At 54.6% G+C, this 23,998-nt stretch overlaps 1 protein-coding gene across 1 annotated transcript in view; it reads right to left on the bottom strand.

The window, feature by feature from the left end:
* Positions 1-11,925: 11,925 nt before the first annotated feature.
* TWIST2 (twist family bHLH transcription factor 2) overlaps positions 11,926-23,998 on the bottom strand; it is a 52,168-nt gene continuing 40,095 nt past the window's right edge. The window contains exon 2 of the mRNA XM_043877019.1: positions 11,926-12,669. The gene's annotated coding sequence lies outside the window, so the exon portion shown is untranslated. The remainder of the gene's footprint in view (positions 12,670-23,998) is intronic.

Here is a 23,998-nt window from a genome sequence, read left to right as displayed (position 1 = left end):
TTGGGGTGCACTTGTCTCTATCAGATCTGGTTTCCTCGGTGTGTATGCCTGGGAGTGGGATTGCTGGGTCATATGGCAGTTCTATTTCCAGTTTTTAAGGAATCTCCACACTGTTCTCCATAGTGGCTGTACTAGTTTGCATTCCCACCAACAGTGTAAGAGGGTTCTTTTTTCTCCACACCCTCTCCAGCATTTATTGCTTGTAGACTTTTGGATAGCAGCCATCCTGACTGGCGTGTAATGGTACCTCATTGTGGTTTTGATTTGCATTTCTCTGAGAATGAGTGATGTTGAGCATCTTTTCATGTGTTTGTTAGCCATCTGTAGGTCTTCTTTGGGGAAATGTCTGTTTAGTTCTTTGGCCCATTTTTTGACTGGGTCATTTATTTTTCTGGAATTGAGCTGCAGGAGTTGCTTGTATATTTTTGAGATTAATCTTTTGTCTGTTTCTTCATTTGCTATTATTTTCTCCCAATCTGAGGGCTGTCTTTTCATCTTGCTTATAGTTTCCTTTGTTGTGCAAAAAGCTTTTAAGTTTCATTAGGTCCCATTTGTTTATTTTTGCTTTTATTTCCAATATTCTGGGAGGTGGGTCATAGAGGATCCTGCTGTGATTTATGTCGGAGAGTGTTTTGCCTATGTTCTCCTCTAGGAGTTTTATAGTTTCTGGTCTTACATTTAGATCTTTAATCCATTTTGAGTTTATTTTTGTGTATGGTGTTAGAAAGTGTTCTAGTTTCACTCTTTTACAAGTGGTTGACCAGTTTTCCCAGCACCACTTGTTAAAGAGGTCTTTTTTCCATTGTATATTCTTGCCTCCTTTGTTGAAGATAAGGTGTCCATAGGTTAGTGGATTTATCTCTGGGCTTTCTGTTCTGTTCCATTGATCTATATTTCTGTCTTTGTGCCAGTACCATACTGTCTTGATGACTGTGGCTTTGTAGTATAGTCTGAAGTCAGGCAGGTTGATTCCTCCAGTTCCATCCTTCTTTCTCAAGATTACTTTGGCTATTCGAGGTTTTTTGTATTTCCATACAAATTGTGAAATTATTTGTTCTAGTTCTTTGAAAAATACCATTGGTAGCTTGATAGGGATTGCATTGAATCTATAGATTGCTTTGGGTAGTATAGCCATTTTGACAATATTGATTCTTCCTATCCATGAACTCGGTATGTTTCTCCATCTGTTTGTGTCCTCTTTGATTTCTTTCATCAGTGTTTTATAGTTTTCTATGTATAGGTCTTTTTTTTCTTTAGGTAGATATACTCCTAAGTATTTTATTATTTTTGTTGCAATGGTGAATGGTATTGTTTCCTTAATTTCTCTTTCTGTTTTCTCATTGTTAGTGTATAGGAATGCAAGGGATTTTTGTGTGTTAATTTTATATCCTGCAACTTTACTATATTTGTTGATTAGCTCTAGTAATTTTCTGGTAGAGTCTTTAGGGTTTTCTATGTAGAGGATCATGTCATCTGCAAACAGCAAGAGTTTCACTTCTTTTCCTATCTGGATTCCTTTTACTTCTTTTTCTGCTCTGATTGCTGTGGCCAAAACTTCCAAAAATGTTGAATAGTAGTGGTGAGAGTGGGCACCCTTGTCTTGTTCCTGATTTCAGGGGAAATGCTGTCAATTTTTCACCATTGAGGATAATGTTTGCTGTGGGTTTGTCATATATAGCTTTTATTATGTTGAGGTATGTTCCTTCTATTCCTGCTTTCTGGGGAGTTTTAATCAAAAATGGATGTTGAATTTTGTCAAAGGCTTTTTCTGCATCTATTGAGATAATCATATGGTTTTTATCTTTCAATTTGTTAATGTGGTGTATTACATTGATTGATTTGTGGATATTAAAGAATCCTTGCATTCCTGGGATAAAGCCCACTTGGTCATGATGTATGATCTTTTTAATATGTTGTTGGATTCTGTTTGCTAGAATTTTGTTAATGATAATTCTTTTTAAACAGTAGCATCCTCAGTGAAGCCACCTGGGCCAGAGAGTCCTATTTCTTATTAGGTGAATTGCAGTACTTTTTTGTCTGAGGAATTTGTCCCTTTCATCCAAACTGGCAAATGTATGTAGAGGTGTTTATAGTATTTGCTCAGTCGTGTCCAACTCTTTGTGACCCCATGGACTATAGCCCATCAGGCTCCTTGGTCCAAGAATACTGGAGTGGGTCGCCATTCCCTTCTCCATGGGATCTTCCCCATCCAGGGATCAAACTGGGATCTCCTGCACTGTAGGTGGATTCTTTACCATCTGAGCTACCAGGGAAGCCCAGGATTTGCTTCAGTTCAGTTCTGTTCAGTTCAGTTGCTCAGTCGTGTCTGACTCTTTGTCAGCCCATGAATTGCAGCACGCCAGGCCTCCCTGTCCATCACCAACTCCCAGAGTGTACTCAAACTCATGTCCATCGAGTCGGTGATGCCATCCAGCCATCTCATCCTCTGTCGTCCCCATCTCCTCCTGCCACCAATCCCTCCCAGCATCAGGGTCTTTTCCAATGAGTCAACTCTTCACATCAGGTGGCCAAAGTATTGGAGTTTCAGCTTCAGCATCAGTCCTTCCAATGAACACCCAGGACTTATCTCCTTTAGGATGGACTGGTTGGATCTCCTTGCAATCCAAGGGACTCTCAAGAGTCTTCTCCAATACTGCAGTTCAAAAGCATCAATTCTTCGGTGCTCAGCTTTCTTCACAGTCCAACTCTCACATTCATACATGACCACTGGAAAAACCATAGCCTTGACTAGACAGACTTTTGTTGGCAAAGTAATGTCTTTGCTTTTTAATATGCTATCTAGGTTGGTTATAACTTTCCTTCCAAGGAGTAAGCGTCTTTTAATTTCATGGCTGCAGTCACCATCTGCAGTGATTTTGGACCCCAAAAAATTAAAGTCTGACACTGCTTCCACTGTTTCCCCATCTATTTCCCATGAAGTGATGGGACCAAATGCCATGATCTTAGTTTTCTGAAAGTTGAGCTTTAAGCCAACTTTTTTACTCTCCACTTTCACTTTCATCAAGAGGCTTTTTAGTTCTTCTTCACTTTCTGCCATAAGGGTGGTGTCATCTGCATATCTGAGATTATTGATATTTCTCCTGGCAATCTTAACTCCAGCTTGTGCTTCTTCCAGCCCAGCGTTTCTCATGATGTACTCTTCATGTAAGTTAAATAAGCAGGGTGACGATATACGGCCTTGATGTACTCCTTTTCCTATTTGGAACCAGTCTGTTGGTCCATGTCCAGTTCTAACTGTTGCTTCCTGACCTGCATATAGATTTCTCAAGAGGTGTGTCAGGTGGTCTGGTATTCCCATCTCTTTCAGAATTTTCTACAGTTTATTGTGATGCACACAGTCAAAGGCTTTGGCATAGTCAATAAAGCAGAAATCAATGTTTTTCTGGAACTCTCTTACTTTTTCGATGATCCAGTGGATGTTGGCAATTTGATCTCTTGTTCCTCTGCCTTTTCTAAAACCAGCTTGAACATCTGGAAGTTCACGGTTCACGTATTGCTGAAGCCTGGCTTGGAGAATTTTGAGCATTACTTTACTAGCATGTGAGATGAGTGCAATTGTACGGTAGTTTGAGCATTCTTTGGGATTGCCTTTCTTTGGGATTGGAATGAAAACTGATTTGCTTACCACCCTCTAAATGTCTAAACTCTCTATAGTAAAACCCTTCGTTTTATTATTAGCAATTTTTGTCTTTTTTTTCTTTGCTAGTATTGCTGGAGGAGTGGAGGAGTGCCAATTTTACCTATTATTTCAGAGTACCATCCGTTTGTTTATGAGTTTCTCTACTGCTATGTTTTGAAAGATGCTGATTTCTCTTTATTAATTTCTTACTTCTGTTTGTTCTGAATTCTTTTGTTGCTTTTATGGGTTTTTCAGGCGGGAGTTCAGAGGCTGATGTGAGGTTTTTCTTCTTTTCATACATAAGCCGTTAGGGCTATGAATTTTCCTCTTAACACTGCTTTACCTTAAATCCGCGTTTGCGGACAGTTTCTGTTTGTTCTTGCTGCTCTTCATTTCCCTGTTATCTTTCTCCTACTTCCTGTGGGTTACTTGGACATGTTTTCAGAATTCCATTTTCATTTTGTTCTGGCCACAAAGTGATACAAATTTAAGGTACACACACGTCAGGATTGGCTTGTGTTCACACTTCTCACAGGCGTGTCTTCCTCCCTACTCCGCTCCAAGTCCCAATCCTTAAAGTCCCTCAGTGTGATCTGGGGAAAGCAGGGGTCCATCTGGGTGTCTCAGATCCATGTAGACAGGCTCTTTTATTCAACTGCCCATTTTGAGAGGTTCCTGCGTCACGTAAACCAATGCAGCCCATGTTGTCCTGAGTCTCCAAATACCCTCAGGCCGCAAGCCGCTGCCATGCTCTATTCGTCTCTCCGGGCCCCATTTCCCCCGTTTCAGCCTGTCGATTTCTTAGCATCTTGTTTGCTCCTCTTTGCTTTTAAGAAGATTTTAAAATACTGTTTTTCCAGCCCATTGGTTATCAGCAGGAATTTGGTTTGAGTCACCGAGTTTGTCACGTTCCTGGAAGTTGAAGTATCAAACTGCTTTGTAAAGCACCTTCTGGGTGGTGGTTTCTGTGGCCAGTAAGAGAGATTCATTTACATCACCTCTGGAGAAGGGGTGTCCTTGCCTGGCTTCCCCTGCAAAGCAGAGTCTGAGACGACACTTTTTTGCCCAAGTGGCTTGTTCTATGAAGTTTCCAGGGAACGGGAGATGGGGGACCGGGACAAGGAAACCGGGGAGGAGGGGAAACTGAGCCAAGGGTGCCTGGCTGTGCGGGGGGAGCGGTGGATGGGGGCTCCACGCTGCCGAGGGCATGCTGAGCAGAGCCGTCCTCCCGAGCTGCGGAAGGGGAATGCTTCTCCTCCGGCTCCAGTCCTGTGGGTTGAGTATTGCCTGAGGGGTGTGAACTCCCTCCTGTGCATTTGAGAGCACAAACCAGAAGGGACCAGGGGTCCAGGACAAGTGACCGGGAGCCCCAGGGCAGAGGCTGAGAGACATCTGAGCCCTGAGGTCACGCAGTCAGGACAGGGTTCCACACAGCTCATCTCTCAGCAGGACTGGAAAAGACTGCAGGAGACATAAGAGAGGCAGGTTTGATCCTTGGGTCTGGAAGATCCCCCTGGACAAGGGCAACCCCAGCCAGTGTTCTTGCCTGGAAACTCCTATGGACGGAGGAGCCTGGTGGGCTGTGGCTCAAAGGGTCGCCAAGAGTCAGACACAATAGAAGTGACTTAGCATGCATGCAGGAGGAAGTGAGCGAGGCCCTGAGAGACGTCTGGACCACAGAACACGTGGTCTGGAAGGTGAGGACATCAAAGATCAGATGGCCCCCTCTCTACTTGCTCCTGGGGTGGGGTGGTCATCCCCGCTTCTCTCCAGGGCTCCCCTGCCAGCCAGCTCTCTCTCCTCCCTCGTTGGTTCGGTCCCTTTCCCTCTTCAGCTTCTTTGGGGGCCAAAGTTACTGCACCTTCATCCCAGATGTGACTCTGGAGATGTAGGCTTATGGCCTCAGCTCCCGCTGCCACAAAGACCCGTCTGCGTCCCAGTTCCCAGGAGGATGCTGCTAGGCCCATCTTCTTGACCACAGCCACCCAGGCCACATGCCTTGGCATCCAAGCAGCCAGCTGCGCTTGGTCCAGCATCCACCCTGTTCCAGATGGCCTGGGCGGGGGGACGGGGGTGGGGACTGCGGTGGCTGCACAGAGAGATGACTCTGTACCCAGAGGAGCTGTGGGCAGGAAGGCACTATCAACTCAGAGGACATCAAGGCGAAGGCAGGGAGCTTTCATTTTGTTTTTTATTAATTCTCACAGCTCCCCAAGCGGACAGTGGGAGGAACCAGGTCTGCAGGGTCAGCAGATCCTCCAACGGACAGAATGTGCAACTCTTTCCAGCGTGATTAGTTTTGCTTTTTTTTTTAAATCTGTGAATTGTTGGGTCAATTCCCAACATCATGAAGAGCCAGGTTTTGTTCATCTTGGCGTCCAAATGATGTGTTTTCAAAATCGGAACTAAAATAAAGCAGTAACAAGACTAAAGAAGCAACATCCTGTTTTATGGAAGATCTATTTAAAGAAAAAAATATGTGAGAAAAAACACTGTGTGCAGAGTAAATATTTAACACCCACCCCCCCCCCCCCACTGTTGGGAGATGGGGGGCTTTCCTCTGGCCAGGACACAAGAAGATGAGAGTCTCAGGACGGACACATCACCCCGTCCCCCTCCCCGAGGCCTTGGCATGACTCACGGGTCACCTTGCCTGGTACCATGCAGTCCCCGCCCTCCTGAGGGCTGAGACAGACGGAATGTCACCACAGATGGAGAAGAGCTCAATCAAGCACAGGTTTTGGGGACCTTGACTCCGAGAGGATGTGCCTTTTTAGCAGGTCAGTTGGAGGTGAGGGTCGTTCACCTTCCCATTTGCAGACCCAGGTTCATGACCTGGTCCTGAGATCAGGACGCTCGAGGCTGAACTCAGCTCCTGACGCTCTCCTGGAGGTTCTTCCAGTCTCTGGGCATTGAGAAGGTGGGTGTCGACACAGCCCCCCCCGACAATCCGCAGTGAGAGCACACATCTGGGCTGCCCTTCCCAGGAGACAGGGGAGTTCTGCTCAAGAGCAGGGAAACGACAGACTGTGCTGGTCTCACTTTGGGGGGAAGGACGGGGTTTGGGGAGAGGTTGGATCAGTGTTCAGGCACGCTGCTCCTCTGTCATAGCTGGTGGATCTTCGGGTCCCCTCTCTGCACCCCCTACTCTGCCCTGAAGGGCGACTGTCCCCAGCAGGGTGTCCCCAGCAGGAGTCCCAGGCTTCACTGAGCTGCCTTCCTGTCTCTTCCGGGACCCACAGGTGTTTTCCTGAAGCATCCAGGTTCCCAGGTGATGGGGCCCTGCAGGGATCATGCACTGGGGAGCACTCATCTGGGGGGGGCCATTTGCTGAAGGGAGGGCTCCCCTTAGAAGCCCAGGGCTTGGAACCCGATGGGGTAGGGCGGCTCAGAGGAGGGGCCCACCTTCTCTGGGAGCTGCCATGAGCACCTGCTCCGGTCACCTTCTGCTCAGAGCCAGGGGCGATGGGCGGTCACGTGGCTACCTCCCCGGTGTCCGTTCCTGGGCCCTGAGACCAGGCAACGTCCCGCCAACCCTGAGGACCTGACCCTCCCGGGCACAGCGCTATGCCTGGAGCCATTCTTTCTTTGACCTTCTTGAGCTTAGCTGGGGCTCCTCCAGGAAAGAACCCCTCCTCCAAAGCGCCTTCTTCCAGGGCCCTTCTTCTTCTGAGCTCATTCAGACGTCTGACTAAGCCAAGGGTCTCTCGGCCTCTGTCCACCCCCAACACCCACGATTCACTCTGCATGACCTCTTGGGGGGACCAGGCGGGTGGAGGAGGGGTGGGAATGCGGGGGGCGGGCTGTCTCCCCCGGCCCGTCCCCTCCCTGGCTGAAACTTCACTCTCAGCTGGTTTGAGAACCGGGGACCCAGCCCACCGGCTCAGCTGAGCTTCCGCTGACCGCGCACTCAGTGTTTTGAAACAGAAACTAAAGAACCGTGGGGAGCTGGGGTCGTACAGAGAAAACATCCTCCCCGACTGTCTCCGCGGAGAGGGTGGGAACAGGCATGTGTGAAGGGAGACCCAGCCTCCCTCCCGCCTGGTCCCCACCCTAACGCCAATCACCTGGTTAAAAGACAAGCCAGAGAAACACACAAAACTCATGGCCTTGGGTCAGCAGAGTGTGGCGGTGCCCCGTGTCTGCTCACTCTGGGATCTTGCTAGCAACCTACCGACGGGGAGCCGAGACTGGAGACGGTTTTACACAGATGGCCTGGCTAGTTGTCACAAAGCCCCACGAGAAAGGCAGCAGTGGGGTTTTATCCCCATTTCACAGCTGGGGAGACTGAGACTGTGAAGCCAGTTTCCTACGGTGACTGTGCCTGCTTGCTCCGGGGACGTGGTGTGATACACGCTGCAAGCAACAGCTGTGGAACAACCAAGAGGAGAAAGAAATCACCAGTGCAAATGGAACCGAAACCACCCGTCTCTTTTGGGCCCCAGCTGTTCACGGCTTAGTGGGCAGACTGTCTTCTCCGAAGCTCGGGGGAGGGGGACCTTATTCTGGGCTGGGAGGGTTGGGGCGACGGCGTCCGCCTCTGCCCTCCAATCTCAAGCCTGGAGCACGAGAGCTGACGGCCAGCCCCTGGTCTCGGCCGTATGCCCCCTGCGGGGAGCACAGATAGCTCCCCGCTTCCTGGGTCAGTATGTCCACCCGCCCGACGGCAGCCACCTCCCCGGGCTGGGCGCTCAGAGCGCCGGTCGCCTCTCACCCAACCTGCCACCTTCCCAGAAGGTGATGTGGGTTGCGTGGTAAGGCCGGGAAAAGCTCACACCCCTGGGTGAGGCATGCAGAGTGATGCGGACGCCAGATGGTAAGAGGTGAGTGCTGAGCACAGCTGGGCACTGAAGCCCACCTAGGAACCCAAGACGGGTCCCTGTCCACTCACGGGGGACACTGTCACCCAGGCCACACCACGGGGTGCTCTGGGAGGAGCCTGTCCCTTGTGTGTGACAGGGGGCATCCAGAAGTTGTGGAGCGGGGAGGGGCTGGGTGCTCAGCCACCTCCGAGGTCAGGAACACCTGTGGACCTTCTCTCTTTACACATTCGTGGGTGCGGCAGCCAGAGCCTTATCAGAGGGGTCCCCAGCCCAGGTCCACTTGGCGCCAATTCTGAGCCTCTCTTCCCACGAATGATGTCTGGAGACCTCGCGGCCTGGAATGTCTCAGTGAGCAGAGCTGGACCACAGCGTGGGAAGCAAGACACATCCAACATCCAGCCCAGAGAGACAGCTGGGAGCGTCGCAGCTCAGCCCTTCCAGCAACACCGAGGAGTCACAGTCCCTAGAAACTAATCACCAGCCCGCTCTGTTCACGAAGGCGCAAGAGCGAAAGTGACCACCAAAGTGCACACGTTTCACAGCAAAATCTAGAACAATGGGGATGTTGGGACTTCAAAGCTCCACCCTCTCCTTGCCCCTCTGATATGGTGTCTCAGGATTTTGGCAAGCTCATCTCTAAATGAACTTGGGTTTTGTCGTCGCCCAAGAAGATGTGCCCAAGCCTCCACCTCCCAGCTGGAAACATCTTCTTGTGTGAAAACACCCGAAGGTGGTTTCAGGTCTGGCGGTAAGGGGCCAGCAGTTGCAGCGGGCCGCCTCCTTTCCACTCCCTGGGCATGCGGGGCTCTGGGGAACATTGAGTTTCTATGGCCCCTGCAATCGCATGGTTTCCTCCCTTGAATCAAGCCCTGATCTTTGAAGCCTTGAGTTTTGTAGATTTAAGCTGACCTGAAGGGACCGAGAAAGGACTCAGTGAGGCCGGGAGTCTCCCCGGCCACTCTGAACACAGCAGGGGAGGGTCGGATTGCTCACCCTTCTAGCCGCCCCTCGGAAGGGACTCCCACACTGCGGGGAACTTTGCAAAGGCTCCTGAGGTCAGAAGGGCTACAGGGTGGGCCCAGGCTGGGGGTGGGGTCACGGCCTCTGCCCCCTCCCCACCGCCCAAGAGGGCATTTTAAAGTAGGGGCTCAGCTTGTGAAGGATTTGTGCCTGTATTTGGGTTTTTTTTTTTTTTTTGCTCTAAGCTGGACATTTTGCTTTGAAGGGAGAGGTGACCACGGAACTGGAGGCTGGAGGGGCTGGACACGTACTGCAGTGGAGTGGACTCTCACCAAGAGCTAGAGGGCCTCTCTTTCAGGCAGTGATTCTGCCATCAGCCAGGCGGCCTGGCTCAACTGTTCACAGTGATGTTTACTTTCAGGCGGGGAGGAGTCAGTCCAGCAGGTTCTCTCCTTGCAGGAGACCTGGAGCGGTGCTGGGAGAACAAGCTGCCTAGATGGCCTCCTCCAGCTGTTGGTAAGTGGAACCCGGAAGTGTAGCAGTTTTATCCAGAGCCTTTTCTGTGATGTGTGTTCAGGGCCCCCTGGAAAGGTCCCTTTGGCTTTTGTCAGTTCCAGAGACCCTGATGGACGCCACTTGTGCTATTGAAAGATGCTTCTCATGGCCTAGGTAAAACTATCTCTTTCCACATTTCCATGGAAAACTCGTGGATGGCAATGTCAATTTAAGAAACTCTACCTGATTAGGCAGAGGGAGGGAGACATAGATAGGTGAACCCTCAAAGACAACACAGTAGGTAGAGAGTGGCTATCAAAGTGCTAACTGGGGTATCACTGTTCTCGTCACGAGGCCTGGACCTGGAGAGGCAGGCTTCCTCTGAGCACGTGTCCAGACAGGGGAGGGATCCAGGGGCAAAGAGCTGGGTTTTGTGTGTCCCCAGATGTGACCTGGGTTCTCTCCCTGGACTTTGGCCTTGTGGTCTCCTGACTGTCCCGTGTGGGTACCTGCGGGCTCACCTGCATGGGCACTCCTTGTTCCTTGCCCCCTCTGTGGTCAGGCCCTCTGTCTTGGGCTTGGGTGTGGGAGGCTCACAGGGCCCGGTCACCGGAAGTAGAGACCGAGGGGCTGGTCAGTCTGCAGGGATGCAAGACACCCCTCCAGCTCTAGGAGGAGGGGCATGGACTTTGCGATTCAGAAATCAAGAACGTTCTCTGTGGCCACCCTGTCCATAAGTTTTGGATGATTTGATCTGACATTCCTCTAAGCAGCCCCCAGAGAATGACCATGACCTTTGCAGTCTTCATGACCTCCAAAGGCCTCGAGTACCCTGTGGGACAGCACAGGGCATGTCTGGACTTCATTGCCAAGACAGCAGCTCTGCCCTCCAAGGTCTCAGCAAGGAGTCCAGGTGCGTGTATGTGTATGTGCACGCACCTGTCTGTCTGTGTTTGCTGTATGCAGCGGCCACTGAGGCTCGTGCTGCAGGGCACTGCACCAAGGTCACCTCGAGGGGCCAGCAAGTTGAGGACAGGCTGGCATTTCTGGAGCTCATGCCTTTCTGGTGGGCTCAGGAACAGAAGTCAAGAGTGGTGTGACAAGGTTCAGGGTCCACCACGTTCTGGCACAGACCCCACTCTCCAGAACCCTGTCTGGAGGTGGCACGGCGTCTGTGTGGCCTCTCACCCATGAACAGCTCCATCCAGCTGACCCAGGTACCAGCTGTCCCCCACAAGCCATGCTTCTGGAGCCTCCGGGTGGTGAGCAGGTGACTTGCAGCTCCCCAGCCGGAAACCCTTTACCTGGGTGTCACCCCAGCTCCTACTGATGCCTGCGGACACAGTAAGGAGGCCAGCAGGAGGGGAGGGGGACTTCCTGCCCCCCGTGGAGCGTGTCTGCATCACCCCCCTGCCCGCCCAGACCAGAGCCCGACCACAGATCGTGGCCTTCATGGGGCCTCTGCCCCAGGGCTCCCTCCTTACCTGTACGCACAGGCGTTGCATCCTCACCCTCGCCCAGCCACACGTACCGGGCTGCAGGGGGCAGGACAGCTGCCATGGAATTCGTCATCAGGGAAACCAAAGGCATGCAGAGCAGACTGTGGCCCACCAGGAGACAAACCTAAGTGGGCATGGAGGTCGTGTCCAGGGGAAGCAAGGAATTCCACCCGGGAAGGCTCTGCAGGGCTGGCCCTGGCTGGCCCTGACCTCAGACCACGGGGGTAGGACACAGGATGGGTGACTGACAGGGTGGGGGTAGCAGACGGGCACATGGAGGGGCTGAGGCCAACCTCGCCAGCTTTCCCAGACCTGGGCCCACTGAACACGCTCAACCACACCAGTACTGGCAGTTCTAGAAAGTCCTACGGTCACGCACAGCCTAACATGCCTCACATCCCTGCTGGTCCCCTTTAAAGTGACGCGATTGTTATTTTTGCAACTGGTTCCAAGTTTCTCAGGCCGTGCTCAGGCTGCGGTGTAGAGAAAAGAGACGGAAGACGGGGGCTGCAGGGACGTCTTTATTGTTCCTGGGAGCGGAGCAGTATACACAGCCACACTGCAGTCACTGAGCTCGTTAAAGACATCTCAATAAATAAAACAAATAAGCAACATATACACTGAAACAGAAAATATTAAAAAAAAAAAAAATGATTAGCTGAGCGAATCATGGAGGAAGAGAAAAGGAGAGGTGAGAATTCCAGGCTAACTTGAGACACTCATGCAGAGGCTGGGGCAGGGGGTGGGGGGTGTAGCTCAAGGTTCCTTTGCTAAGAGCCTTGGTCCAGTTGAAACAGAATGTACAGGAAGGCATTTCTGGTTTATTTTTTTAAAAAATATACACTAAAAAAAAAGGCACTTAGAGGGAAATACAAAATCAAAATCCTCGTAAATGTGTTCCTGAATTCAGCGATTTTCAGAATCAATCCCCGCCCCCTCAAAAAATAAAAATAAAAAAAATAGAACCCAGGGCTGGGTCTGTGAACACTCTCAAACAGCGGCGAGAATAGCGCCGTGAGCTATCCGGCGAGATGGACCCTGAGCGCCGCTTCCTCGGCGGGGGCGTCTCTGGGGCGTCTGGGGGCGGAGGCCGCGCGGTCCGGGGGGCTGCCGCTGGGCCCTTGTCTGGACGCCGCCATGCGGGAGCGCCGAGATGACGGGGCGGGGGCGCTTCCTGGAGGTCGTTCAGGTTTCAGAAGTTGCAGACTCGGACGTTCCCCAATGCCAGCTGCACTCAGCCCCGCAGGAGACTCTGGAAGACAAGGTACAGGGAGGCTGAGAAGCTGCTGCAGCCCTCGAGTCCGGGGCCGCGTGGCCGTTTCACCCCCCGTGGGCCCCCCGACTGGCCGTGACAGGTGCGAGCTGCTCTGATACCTGCCTGCCCCCACCCTCCCGGCAGGAGCTGGACAGGGGGCCACTGCCTGCTGGCCGCTGCCCCCAGGGACCCAGGCCCGCCCGGAGGGCTCCCTCTCTCCCCACCTCCACCCTCTGCAGCCACTCCCAGACCCCCAGGGCCGGATGCCCTGCCTCCCGCGCCCACCAGAGCCCCGTCCCCACGGGGCCGCAGGCCGCTGCCGCCCGCGGAGGAGCCGCCCCCAGGCGGGCTCCCGTGGAGAAAGCAGTCCCCACCCTGGAAGGGGAAGGGGGTCGGGATGAGGTGACTGTTGGGGCTTCAGGGTCACGGTGAGGGCAAAGCCGGCCGTGGAAGGGGGAGAGTGAGGATGCAGAGCAACGGGGCCGCCGTGGGGTCGGGGCTGGCAAGGGCAGACGATTGTTTAAGCCCGAGCTTTTTAAAAATGCGCTTATTTACTTACGCTGCTTAGGTCTTAGCTGCAGCACAAGGGCTCAGCAGCTGTGGTGGGTGGGCTTAGTTGCCCTGTGGCGTGGGGGACCTTAGTTCCCCGACCAGGGACTGAACCTGAGTCCCCCGCATTGCAAGACCGATTCTAAACCAGTGGGGACCACCGGGTCAGTCCCTAACCTGTGCTTTTGAAGTAACCATACATTCACAGGCAGTTGCAAAAAAAATGTATAGGGAGGTGCTATATACATCTCACTGGGTTCCCCCACTATTCTCACCTTGCACTAGTCAAGTGAGGCATCCCAACCAGAAAAGGGGCCTGGGTGTGGCTGGAGGGCTGACTCACACTTCACTCGTGCGTGTGTGTGTGTGTGCGTGCGTGTGTGTGTGTGGCCTGACCCCGCTGGGCAGTGGGCAGCAGCAGCAGGGACGTGCCCCGCCCTCCCGCGCAGCCTCACGCTGAGGCCCTGCAGCTCAGGGGGCTCTAGGACCCTTGAGGGTACCCGGACAAACCCCCGCGAGCGTGAAGACCCTGCCTCCCTGAACCCCAGCGCCTGGAGACACACACGCACTCCTTTTTCCAAGTTCTGAGCACTCCAAATATGTCAGCCGTTTAAAGTGGTCCTGGGCAGAAAGTCAAAGGCTGCTCTCTCGGAGAATGTGGTTGTAATTAGATAATTAATAAGGGGGGCAGCTAGAGAAAGCTAAATGGAAGCCTTCCTCCGCGGGAGGAAGTCATTACAACAGGTTTTGATATATGAGCCTCGCCAGCCCTCCAAGGGGAAACGGCATCATCCGTGGAAGCCAGGACGGCAGGGCCGCCCCGAGCAGTGTGGGTTTTGGGGTTCGCTCCACATGCCCGGGAGGCCCGGGCAGGAGCCGGTGGCAGGTTCATTAGTCTTCCTGACTGAGGGCCTCCGGGCCGGCCCCTTGATGTCACCCTGACCCTGGCGTGTCTGCTGACGTGGGCGGTGCTCTCGGCCACAAATGTGAGACAGCTGGGGCCCTGACTGCCTCCTGCGTGGGACAGCCACCTGAAGCCGTGTGCATGCGTCCAGTGCACTGCTTGGCCGGTCTCAGTCTGCCGGGTCCAGAAGGGGGCAGGGGGAGAGGCCGGGGGCGGCTGTGCTGAGAGCGTGGGCGCCCTTCTCTCTCACCAGGCCAGACCACCGGGCACTGAGAGGCAGTGGAGGGTCTTACTCCAGTCTGTGTCCCGAGGGCCGGCCCCGGGGAGGGGTGTGCCCAAAGGTCTCCAGAAATAGAGGCGGGTAGGCTTAAAGGGGAAGCGCTCATCCTAGGGCCTTCCGTTCATTCACGGATCCCCCCCCCGCCCCCCCCCCCGTCCCTCCATCCACGTTCCCTTCCTTCCTCCCCCCTCCCTCCTTTCCTTTCTTCATTTCTTCCTTCTTTCTATCCACCCGTCAATCCATCATCCATCCACCCACCATCCATCCATCCTTCCATCCACCATCCAGCCACCCATGCAGCCACCCATCCATTCATCAATCATTCATCCATCCATCTATCCATCCAACCACCTATCCATCATCTTTCCATCCACACATCCACCCACCATCCATCCACCCAGTCATCCATCCATCCAGTCATCCATCCATCCAACAAGTCATCCATCCATCCACCATCCATCATCCATCATCCTTCCCTCCTCCCTTTCATCCACTCTCCCTTCCATCTATCCCCCATCCACTCTTCCATCATCCACCCTTCCACCCATCCATCCATCCACCTGTCCATCTATCCATCCACCTTTCCAATAGGCACTGAGCACCTTTCATGTGCCAGGAATGCTGCTAGTTGTTTAAAAAGCCCAGGCATGGATCCGAGAAGTCCATCAGGGGAGGAGAAACGTGCTGATAAACAACTAGAGCTCAGGGTAGACAATGGCAACTTTTTTAGAGGAAGTACAGCTAAGACTCTGCAACCAGAAAGAAAGGGACAAAATACCTTGACTTTCATTGGGGCTGCCAGTGGGACACTGAAGGCTAGAAGTGAGGGTCAGGAGGCCAGAAGCTTCTCCCCGAAGTCAGGGGCTGTGGCTGTGGGCCGCAGCACAGAGCAGATGTCCAGGGCGCTGCCCCAGCTCCCACTGCCCCTTCCATGTGAAAAGTAGAGGCACCTTCACCTCTATAGACCCCCGCATCCACGGAAGGGGCCAAGCTGCTCTTTCTGCCACAACTCTTCCCTCCTCCCACTCGCTGCGCCTAAAACAAAGACCCTCAACCCCTGGGCTCCCACGGACACTGGGGTGGGGGTGGGGGTGGGGAGGGTGCCAGGGGAGACGAGCAGCAATGGGCCCAGTGGTGGAGAAGCTGACAGCTGCCCCCCACCCTGGCGGGTCTCACCCAGTCTGCACAGGTCTGTCCATCTGCCTCTGGGGCATCTGTCTAGCACTGTCCTTCAGCTGGGCCCTCCGGCCCCTCACCAAGCCTGGACCCAGCCTCCTGATCATCTGAACACAGCTCCCAAGAGTGGTTTGGAGGGAGAGAACCAACAAAATACGCCATCAATATGGGTAGAAAACAAATGACAATTCACAACAGGGGACTGAGGGCCACAGAGCGGAAACGGCCTTGCTGAGCACTACTCACACACACATGTGCACACACACACACTCACACACACACGCGCGCGCGCACACACACACATGTGCACCTGCACACACACGGCCCCGTGAACAGGGACCAAACCCTCAAACAAGCGGAAATTATCATCTCAGGAGAAGCCATAGGAGTGCGTGAGGATGAAACAGGGACACTCTGCTTTGAAAGAGAAGGAGCAACAGGAGACGAGGGAAGAGGTCCAGGAAATCACGGAAAGAATAGAAGCAAAATAGCAACACAGACACGGACGAGAAACCGTTCCTAAACTGGAGACTGACCTCTAACGTCGCCCAGCATCTGAGCCAAAAGACAAGGCATGTGCAAAAGAGGGAGCAGACGCAATCACACACGAGATCCAGAGGGGAGGGTCCCGGCGCTCAGGAAAGACCAGGGGCTTCAGATTGGAAGGAACATCCAGCTCTGGAAAGGACACCCAACGAGACAAGCAACCGAGCCACAGCACACAGAAAGTTCTGGATCCTAAGACTGGAGAGAAACTCCCACAGGCCTCCAGCAGAAGCAGGGAGACCTGGCCGGCCTGGGGTGACGGCCCCGTGCTCACACCACTGGCTAACTGACCATTGCAGGACACCCAGAGATTCAACGGAGAAGGGTGGTGTCCCTGGAGCACTGCTCCCCGAGAATCCACAGACCCCCAGGAAGGAAAAGAAACGTGAGGCTCTGAAGTCCTCAGAAAGTGCCCCTCTCCAATGCCACTTCCGGGAAACACTGCTAGAAAACACCTCCCATCCAGATGAAAAGCAGTCTGGGCTCTGTCTCCGCAGGCACGACGACATCTGATCTAAGGGTCTCCCCACCGCACACCAGACAAACACATAAGACGCTGTGCTCAACGCTCTTGTAGTCCTGAGAGGGCCGGGCACAGTCTTTTCTCCAGCCAGGTCCCTAGGGTCTAGTGTGGCAACTGGCATACAGTAGGGGCTCAATAAATACCTGCTGAAAGATGGACTCCAATGAAGAAATCAGACCCACAGCAGAGGAGACGGTCATCCAGGTGCGGTGCTGTTCATTTGCTCAGTCATGTCCGACTCTTTGTGACCCCAAGAACCGCAGCACGCCAGGCCTCCCTGTCCATCACCAACTCCTGGAATCCACCCAAACCCATGTCCATTGAGTCAGTGATGCCATCCAACCATTTCATCCTCTGTCGTCCTCTTCTCCTCCTGCCTTCAATCTTTCTGGTATCAGGGTCTTTTCCAATGAGTCTGTTCTTCGCAGCAGGTGGTCAAAGGATTGGAGTTTCAGCTTCAGCATCAGTCCTTCCGATGAATATTCAGGCTTGATTTCCTTTAGGATGGACTGGTTGGATCTCCTTCCTGTCCAAGAGATTCTCAAGAGTCTTCTCCAACACCACAGTTTGAAAGCCCAGGTGTATCGGTCCCTCGGGTGTGACATTCCGGGTTCCCTGCAGCGCCCCCCCAACATAAAGCACTCGGACTCCTGAGCATCCTAAGTGTCTCTCCTCAAGGCCAGCAGTGGTGGCACCAGCACACGAAGCCTGTGAGAAGTGCAGAGGGCAGGCCTCGCCCCGAACCAAGGACTCGGCACCTGCACTCAGGCAGAATCGCTGTTCTTTGGCGAGCTCCTCGGGCAGGGAGAAGTGGGTGGGGATGCCCAGCCCGTATCACCTCCATCCCTGTTCAGAGATTAGACCGCAATTGGGATGGGCAGAGACATGCAAGGGGCACACGGCTGCGTGGAGAGCAAGAACTTGGGCATCGTGATGCTCCCTGTTGGGCGCGGGACCCACCGTGGGCAGCCAGGCCTCGAGGTCATGCCCACCGCTGAAATCCTGCCAGAGAGTTCCAGACACAGAGACCCCCGGGGCCCAGCCGCGACACCCAGTGGGCACAGCCATGCAGCCAACCCGCGTCCGGCTGTGATTGTACCTCGATGATCACTCCCCTGAACGGGCGGGCAGCAGGGGTGCCAGTGACAGGCCCCCGGGGGGTCTGAGGGTCACCCACTCAGCTGCCCAGGTTCTCTTCCTCCCGCTGGGTAAGGCCTCTAAGAGACCGTGGGGCCCTGGGTGCAGCAGGCTCTGGCCCGACGGGGATGCGCGGTGTCAGCAGGAGGCCAGAACAAAGCTCAGCCCCAGGGTGGCATGCCTGCCCCGAGGCCGTCTCTGTGACACGTTTCCAGGGGTGAGAGGAGATGGGGCTCTGCTTCCACTGGAGAGAATGGGAAGCCAGGGATTCAGGCATCACGCTCCGATCAGGCCTGGCTAACGGCAAAGCGGGCAGGTGGTAAACAGCACCACCCCTTTGGGCCATCGGAGAGGCCGGGGGTCCAGCGAGGGTGGCTCAGAGGCGGGGCATCCTGCCCATTCGGGCCCCTCTTCCCTGCGACCTCTGGGCACCTGTCCTGGCTGGAAGGCCAGAGGGGCAGAAGAGTAGAGAAACAGCCATGGGAACGACAGAACGGACCTGATCCCGCGACTGCTTGGGAACCCACGCCTAGCAGGGCAGGAGCGGGCCGGAAGCCACTCTCTGCAGGCCCCACCCTCGATTTTCAGACACATTCCTATGAGGTGACGGTGGGCCAAGGAAGGACAAAAGTAAAGCCCACTTCCTCTTCCAGCAAATGGAGATCAAAAAGCACCTGGCCTATGAGAACGCTGCACTGTGTCCAGCTTCCCCTGGATGCACCTCGGTCCCTCTCCTAGTCCTCCCTACCCTCGAAGGGGCTGCAAGTGGTCCCCGAACCAGGCAGTGGCTTTAAGAGGCAGGACGCCCCGGTCTCTCTCTGCAGGCCCCTGGGCACTCTGTCAGAGGCCGCGGCCATGTGAGTCTCCTTAGCCCAGTGATCAGCCAGGAGGCGGCATATGGGGCCAGAGGTAAGACCCAAAGTTTCTCTGCCGGCAGCCGACCCATCCCCTCTGGACAGGCTTGCTCACCTCAGAATGGCTGGGTTGGCGGGATGCCCTGACCACACCTCAAAGCGCTTAGGACTCCTGGCGGGGGGGCTGGGCTCCTGCTCCTCCACAGAGATGCTCGGGCCCTGAGCACTCTGCTCAGCGCTGCTGGGACTGCAAAAATTCCAGGGGCAGTGTGTCCAGCTCCAGGGTGACCCTCAGGACCGCTGCTCCGACCCCGGCACAGGCTGTGGGCTCCAGAGGGACCGTGCCCATCTCTGCTGGTGGCCTCGGACCCCCCGGGGGTTCTCTGTCCCCTCTGCCTCCCAGACAAGTCCCCAGCTTGCAGACCCCATTTGCCTGGGGCCCCTGCCCTGTTCAGGGTCTGGGGTCATTGGGAGGGTGAAGGTGGGTGAGGACCCCTCTCTCCAAACTCCGGGACTCAGACGACTGAGCCCAGCCCGTCCACCACCCGTGAGAAAGAGGATCCCCCTTTGGAATGGCCGTATTTATGATGCCAGGGCACTTCTATGGCTCCCTGGGGGCTTGCAGGCAAGCTGTTGGCCTTGCTCCTGCAGGAAGCGAGAACTTCACATCCACTTAGAACCAGAGCTTGCGTATGCTCTCTCTGTCTCTCCCCCTCATCCTCTCCCTGGACTTGGCCTCAGTGACTCAGGCTGACTGTGTCTGGAGTGGCCTGTCTGCCAAGGGGAGATCGCCCTGAGAACAGGCTGGGGAGGGGGCGAGCTTGCTTCTGGGCGCCCCGGGAGCTCCCTCCCGCTGGCTGCTCCCCAGCGTCCAGGCCTGGAGAGGCCCGCCCTGTAGAGCCCACCCTGGCAGCCTGCGCCTCCGCAGGGCCAGCCCAGCTCCCCCGGGAGCTGCAGCAGGAAGGCCCCGGGTCCCCGCCAACCCACCCTCAGCGCTACCCCGTGCAGCCTGCCTCCGAGGGAGGCCGTCCCATTTCTTCTCCATGAGTCATGAGACGCTGCCGAGGGTCCTCCCACGTTTCAGAGACAGAGAGAGAGTTAAGTCAGCAGACAAGGAGGGCGCAGTCTCTTCCTGGTACACGGCCTCCAGACCTGGAACTACTTTAACCAGTAAACCAGCATTTCTTCAGATGCCACTGCATCTGGCTTCCGGATAAAATTCACAAGTGGAAGAGAGGGGAGCAGACTCCCACCCTGCAGGCGCCCCATTTCAGCCTGGAGGTGCAGCAAGTGCCTTTAGAGACGGCTGTCCAGGGGCATCATTTCAGAGAGGACCAGAGGGAGCCTGGGGGTGACTTACCCCAGGTCACCAGGCGGGTGTGGAATCACCCACAGAACTCGGGTCAGCTAAGCCCTGGGTCAGAAACCCTCCCCCACCCACAGCCAACTTCATTCCCATGACACCCTTCACTCGGGTCCAGACCTGGGGGCACCGACTTAATAAACATCTTTAAGTGTTTGACAAATGAGTGTGTGGAAACACAAGGGTCCTAGTGACGGTGGCACCAGCTCGAGAGAACACCAACTGAAGGTCTTCTGACGTCAGGTGTCCTGCTGACACTGGTGTGTGATGGTCCCTGCTTCCAACCAGCTCACAGTTCGCTTGGGGACAGACAGACATTATTATCACAAACTGCAGTGTGTTCTAATGCAGGTATAATAAAAGTACATAAAGGTCTCCGATTGTTTCAGTGAAAATCACTCAGTCATTTCCGACTCTTTGCAACTCCATAGACTGTAACCCGCCAGACTCCTCTGTCCATGGAGTTCTCCAGGCAAGAAAACTGGAGTGGGTTGCCATGCCTTCCTCCAGGGGATCTTCCTGACCTGGGGATCCCATGGACAGAGGAGCCTGCTGGGCTACAGTCCACGGGGTCGCAAAGAGTTGGACACGACTGAAGTCACTGAACACGCATGCACATAAATGCTATAATAGAAGTAAACCTATACAGACACATAGAAAAAGCACAGAGAAAGCAAAGGTTAAGTTTCCAGGCTTTGGGGAGCTCTTCACAGTCAAGGGCTGGCGCTGGGTCTTCAGGAAGCCTGGTCTTGGGCGGGAAGGGGGAGGGTCTTGTGGGCGAAGGGGAGGGTATACAGGCACAGACAGGTGGGCTGGAGGGAGGGGAAGACTTGGGGTGATGGAAAGGCAGCTCTGGGGGTCAGAGGTGGGCAGGACCCCACGGGGCAGCGGGGAGTGAGTAGACAGGGGAGGAGCGCCCTGCAAGACAAGTTGGGCGTTCCAGATATTACAGTGGGGAGGCCCCAAGGAGGCCTGGTGGGAAGGAGCCTGGCAGGGCCCATGCTGCCGTCCAGGAGGAAAGGGTCAAGGACTCTGGGGAGACCCAGCAGCTGCAGAGAGTCAGCCAGAGGTGAGGCGGCCGGGGCTACAATGCGGGCCCCAGGAGGGGCCGTGATCCCAGGCACTAAACGGGGGTCACGGGAGAAGGCGCCTTTGTGGGAAACAAGACTAGGTCTGGTCTGTGAGCAGCAGCTGGTCTCAGGACTCCCTGAAGCTCAAGTACAGCCAGCAGGATGTGCGGCTCCGGCCCCAGGAGAGGGCTGGGGGCCCAGACTTGGGAGCAAGACCCTCCCCTTGGAAGTGATGAGGGCACCTTGCTTTGCCAGGATTTGAACCCAGGCCTCTGGATCCCAAACCAGGTGCCTTGCTCCATCCCTGGGCACCCTGTCAGGGACAGAACCAGGGGACACAGGCCATTAGGGTCACATGTTCAGGGAACAGGTGGGGCTGAGCTTGAATCTTCTGCAAGAAATCTTCTCAAGAAGACTCTTTGAGTCCCTTGGACTGCAAAGAGATCCAATCAGTCCACCCTAAAGGAAATCAGTCCTGACTATGCATTGGAAGGACTCATGCTGAAGCTGAAGCTCCAATACTTTGGCCACCTGATGCGAAGAACTGACTCATTGGAAAAGACCCTCATACCAGAAAGATTGAAGGCAGGAGGAGAAGGGGACGACAGAGGATGAGATGGTTGGATGGCATCACTGACTCAATGGACATTGAGTCTGAGTAGGCTCCGGGAGCTGGGGATGGACAGGGAAGCCTGGCGTGCTGCAGTCCATGGGGTCGCAGAGTCGGACAGGACTGAGCGACTGAACAAGTGTGCGCAGCTGGCCAGCAGTGCCCCCTACTGGCGGGAGGACCGCATTGCAGCAGAGAGCTTAGATTTTCACCGGGCCCTTGGGGTCCCCAGGTGAGCCGGGCTGGCTGGGAGCAGCCTTCTGAACGCTGGAAGGAACGGGGCGTGCCAGGAGCTGGCTCTCCATACGCAGTTCTGCCCTCGGTCCCACATCTTCCACGTAAACACACCGTGTGAACAGCTGGGGTCAGAGCAGAGGCGCCAGAGCTGGGAAGGAAACCGAGACCCCTGCTGTTTGAAGAGGCGTACGCCCCGTCCCTTTCGGGGGAGCACAGCCTGGAAAACGCTAAAGAACGTTTCCCATGAATGATGAAAATGGGGGACAGAAAACTGTTTCCAGGAACACGTAGGCTGTGATGACGACCTCTACCTGACTACTGCCAGCCTTCAGTTACCAAATGAATCTCAGAAATGCAGGAAATTTTTAAAATGCAAAATGGTTTACAGAAATAACTGCACCTAAATCTATTTTACTGGGCACTCTTTCTTCCAAGCACCAAGAAAAAACCTGCCACCTTTGAAATATTATGTGCATAGGTGTGCAAACCCAGGAAAAAACAAAACCTTGGTAAGCGGCAAAAGACTCATATGTGACCGGGTCCCCAGTTGGCCCCGTCTCTGGGAGCCCTGAGTCTGGCGATTGGTGTGGACAAACCAACAGGTTACAGGGGTTCCTGGCAGGAGGGTGTCCTTCTGCGCACACGGATACCCCAGGTTGCTGGGGTGCAGCCGGGGGTTTGGCCAACCCACCCCTTCTGCTTCCCAAGCTCTGGACTCAGCTGCTTTGAGCCCATTTCCTATTCTCAAGCTTTAGCACCACCTGAATACAACTGATCTCTGCTGGGAAACATCATACTTAGAAATCGATCAGGGATTTCCCTGGTAATCCTATGGTTAAGATACCTCGCTTCCACTGCAGGGACCAGGGGGCACAGGTTCAACCCCTGGTCGAGGAACTAAGATCCTGCATGCCTCTGGGCACAGCCATAAAAGAGAGAGAGAAAAACAGGACAGAAATGAACCGGCCCTCACTTAAGCGTGAAAGGCCCTCAGGTGTTTGGGTAAGGTCAGCTCAGAGAAGCAGGGCAGGGTGAATAAATGACCCCGGCCCGGCCCGGCTGGGCGGCTGTGAGCGGTGGAGGCCAGGCCTGGGGTCCCGAGGACAGGTGTGCATGATGACAGCCCCTCCTGCAGAGCCCGGTCCCCTGCCCCCGGTGGTCACTGACTCTGACCGAAAGACACCTGATGGGCCTGCAGGACTGGCATTCATTGTCTCAGGGCAAATGCAGAGAGGCAGGGCAGCACAGATGCTGAGAACTGGGGGTTCTGGGCTGGCCGCTCTTCCCAGGCAGCCCCCAGTCCCCCAGCAAGAGGGTGACCCCAGGCCCGTGGCTCCCACCCTGTCTTATCCCTTGGCCTCCACATGCTGCTCATGACCATGGCCTCCTGCTGGCGGGGGAAGCGGACACCCTCGCTTGTACAGACACTCGAGTTCCTGGCAGCAAGGAAGTGGGGTCCTCGGGGCGTTAACAGGGGGCTCTGCTGTCAGCTGAGCAGGACCGGCCGGGGGTCCCAGCCCTCCAGATACGTGTGTATGTGTATGATTGTGTCCGACTCTTTGCGACTATACAGTCCATGGAGTTCTCCAGGCCAGAATACTGGAGTGGGTAACCTATCCCTTCTCCAGGGGATCTTCCCAACCAGTGATTGAACCCAGATCTCCCGCATTGCGGGCGGATTCTTCACCAGCTGAGCCACCAGGGAAGCCCAAGAATACTGGAGTGGGTAGCCTTTCCCTTCTCCAGGGGATCTTCCCAACCCAGGAGTTGAACGGGTGTCTCCTGCATTGTAGGTAGATTCTTTACCAGCTGAGCTATCAGTCACGGTTACTCTGCTGATCGTCAAAGAACCTGGAGCTGGTGCTGCCTCTGGGAAATGTGTTAGATAATTTCTCCAAAACAAAGTCATCCATCACTCTCCTTCCAACCAAGAGCACAATTCCCAACGATTAGGATTTGAGATTCAAACTTCTAATTTCACAATACACAAATTTAAGGGCTCTTTTGTCTGCTGAACAGACAAAAGTCCACTGAACCTAGAAGGACTTGTGCGAGTGGGCGGCAGACTCTTTAAACT

Source organism: Cervus elaphus, chromosome 20 (genome assembly GCF_910594005.1).
Source record: "Cervus elaphus chromosome 20, mCerEla1.1, whole genome shotgun sequence".
Taxonomy (NCBI): Eukaryota; Metazoa; Chordata; class Mammalia; order Artiodactyla; family Cervidae; genus Cervus; species Cervus elaphus.
Note: the sequence above shows the minus strand (reverse complement) of the source record. Positions and strands in the feature narration are given on the sequence as shown.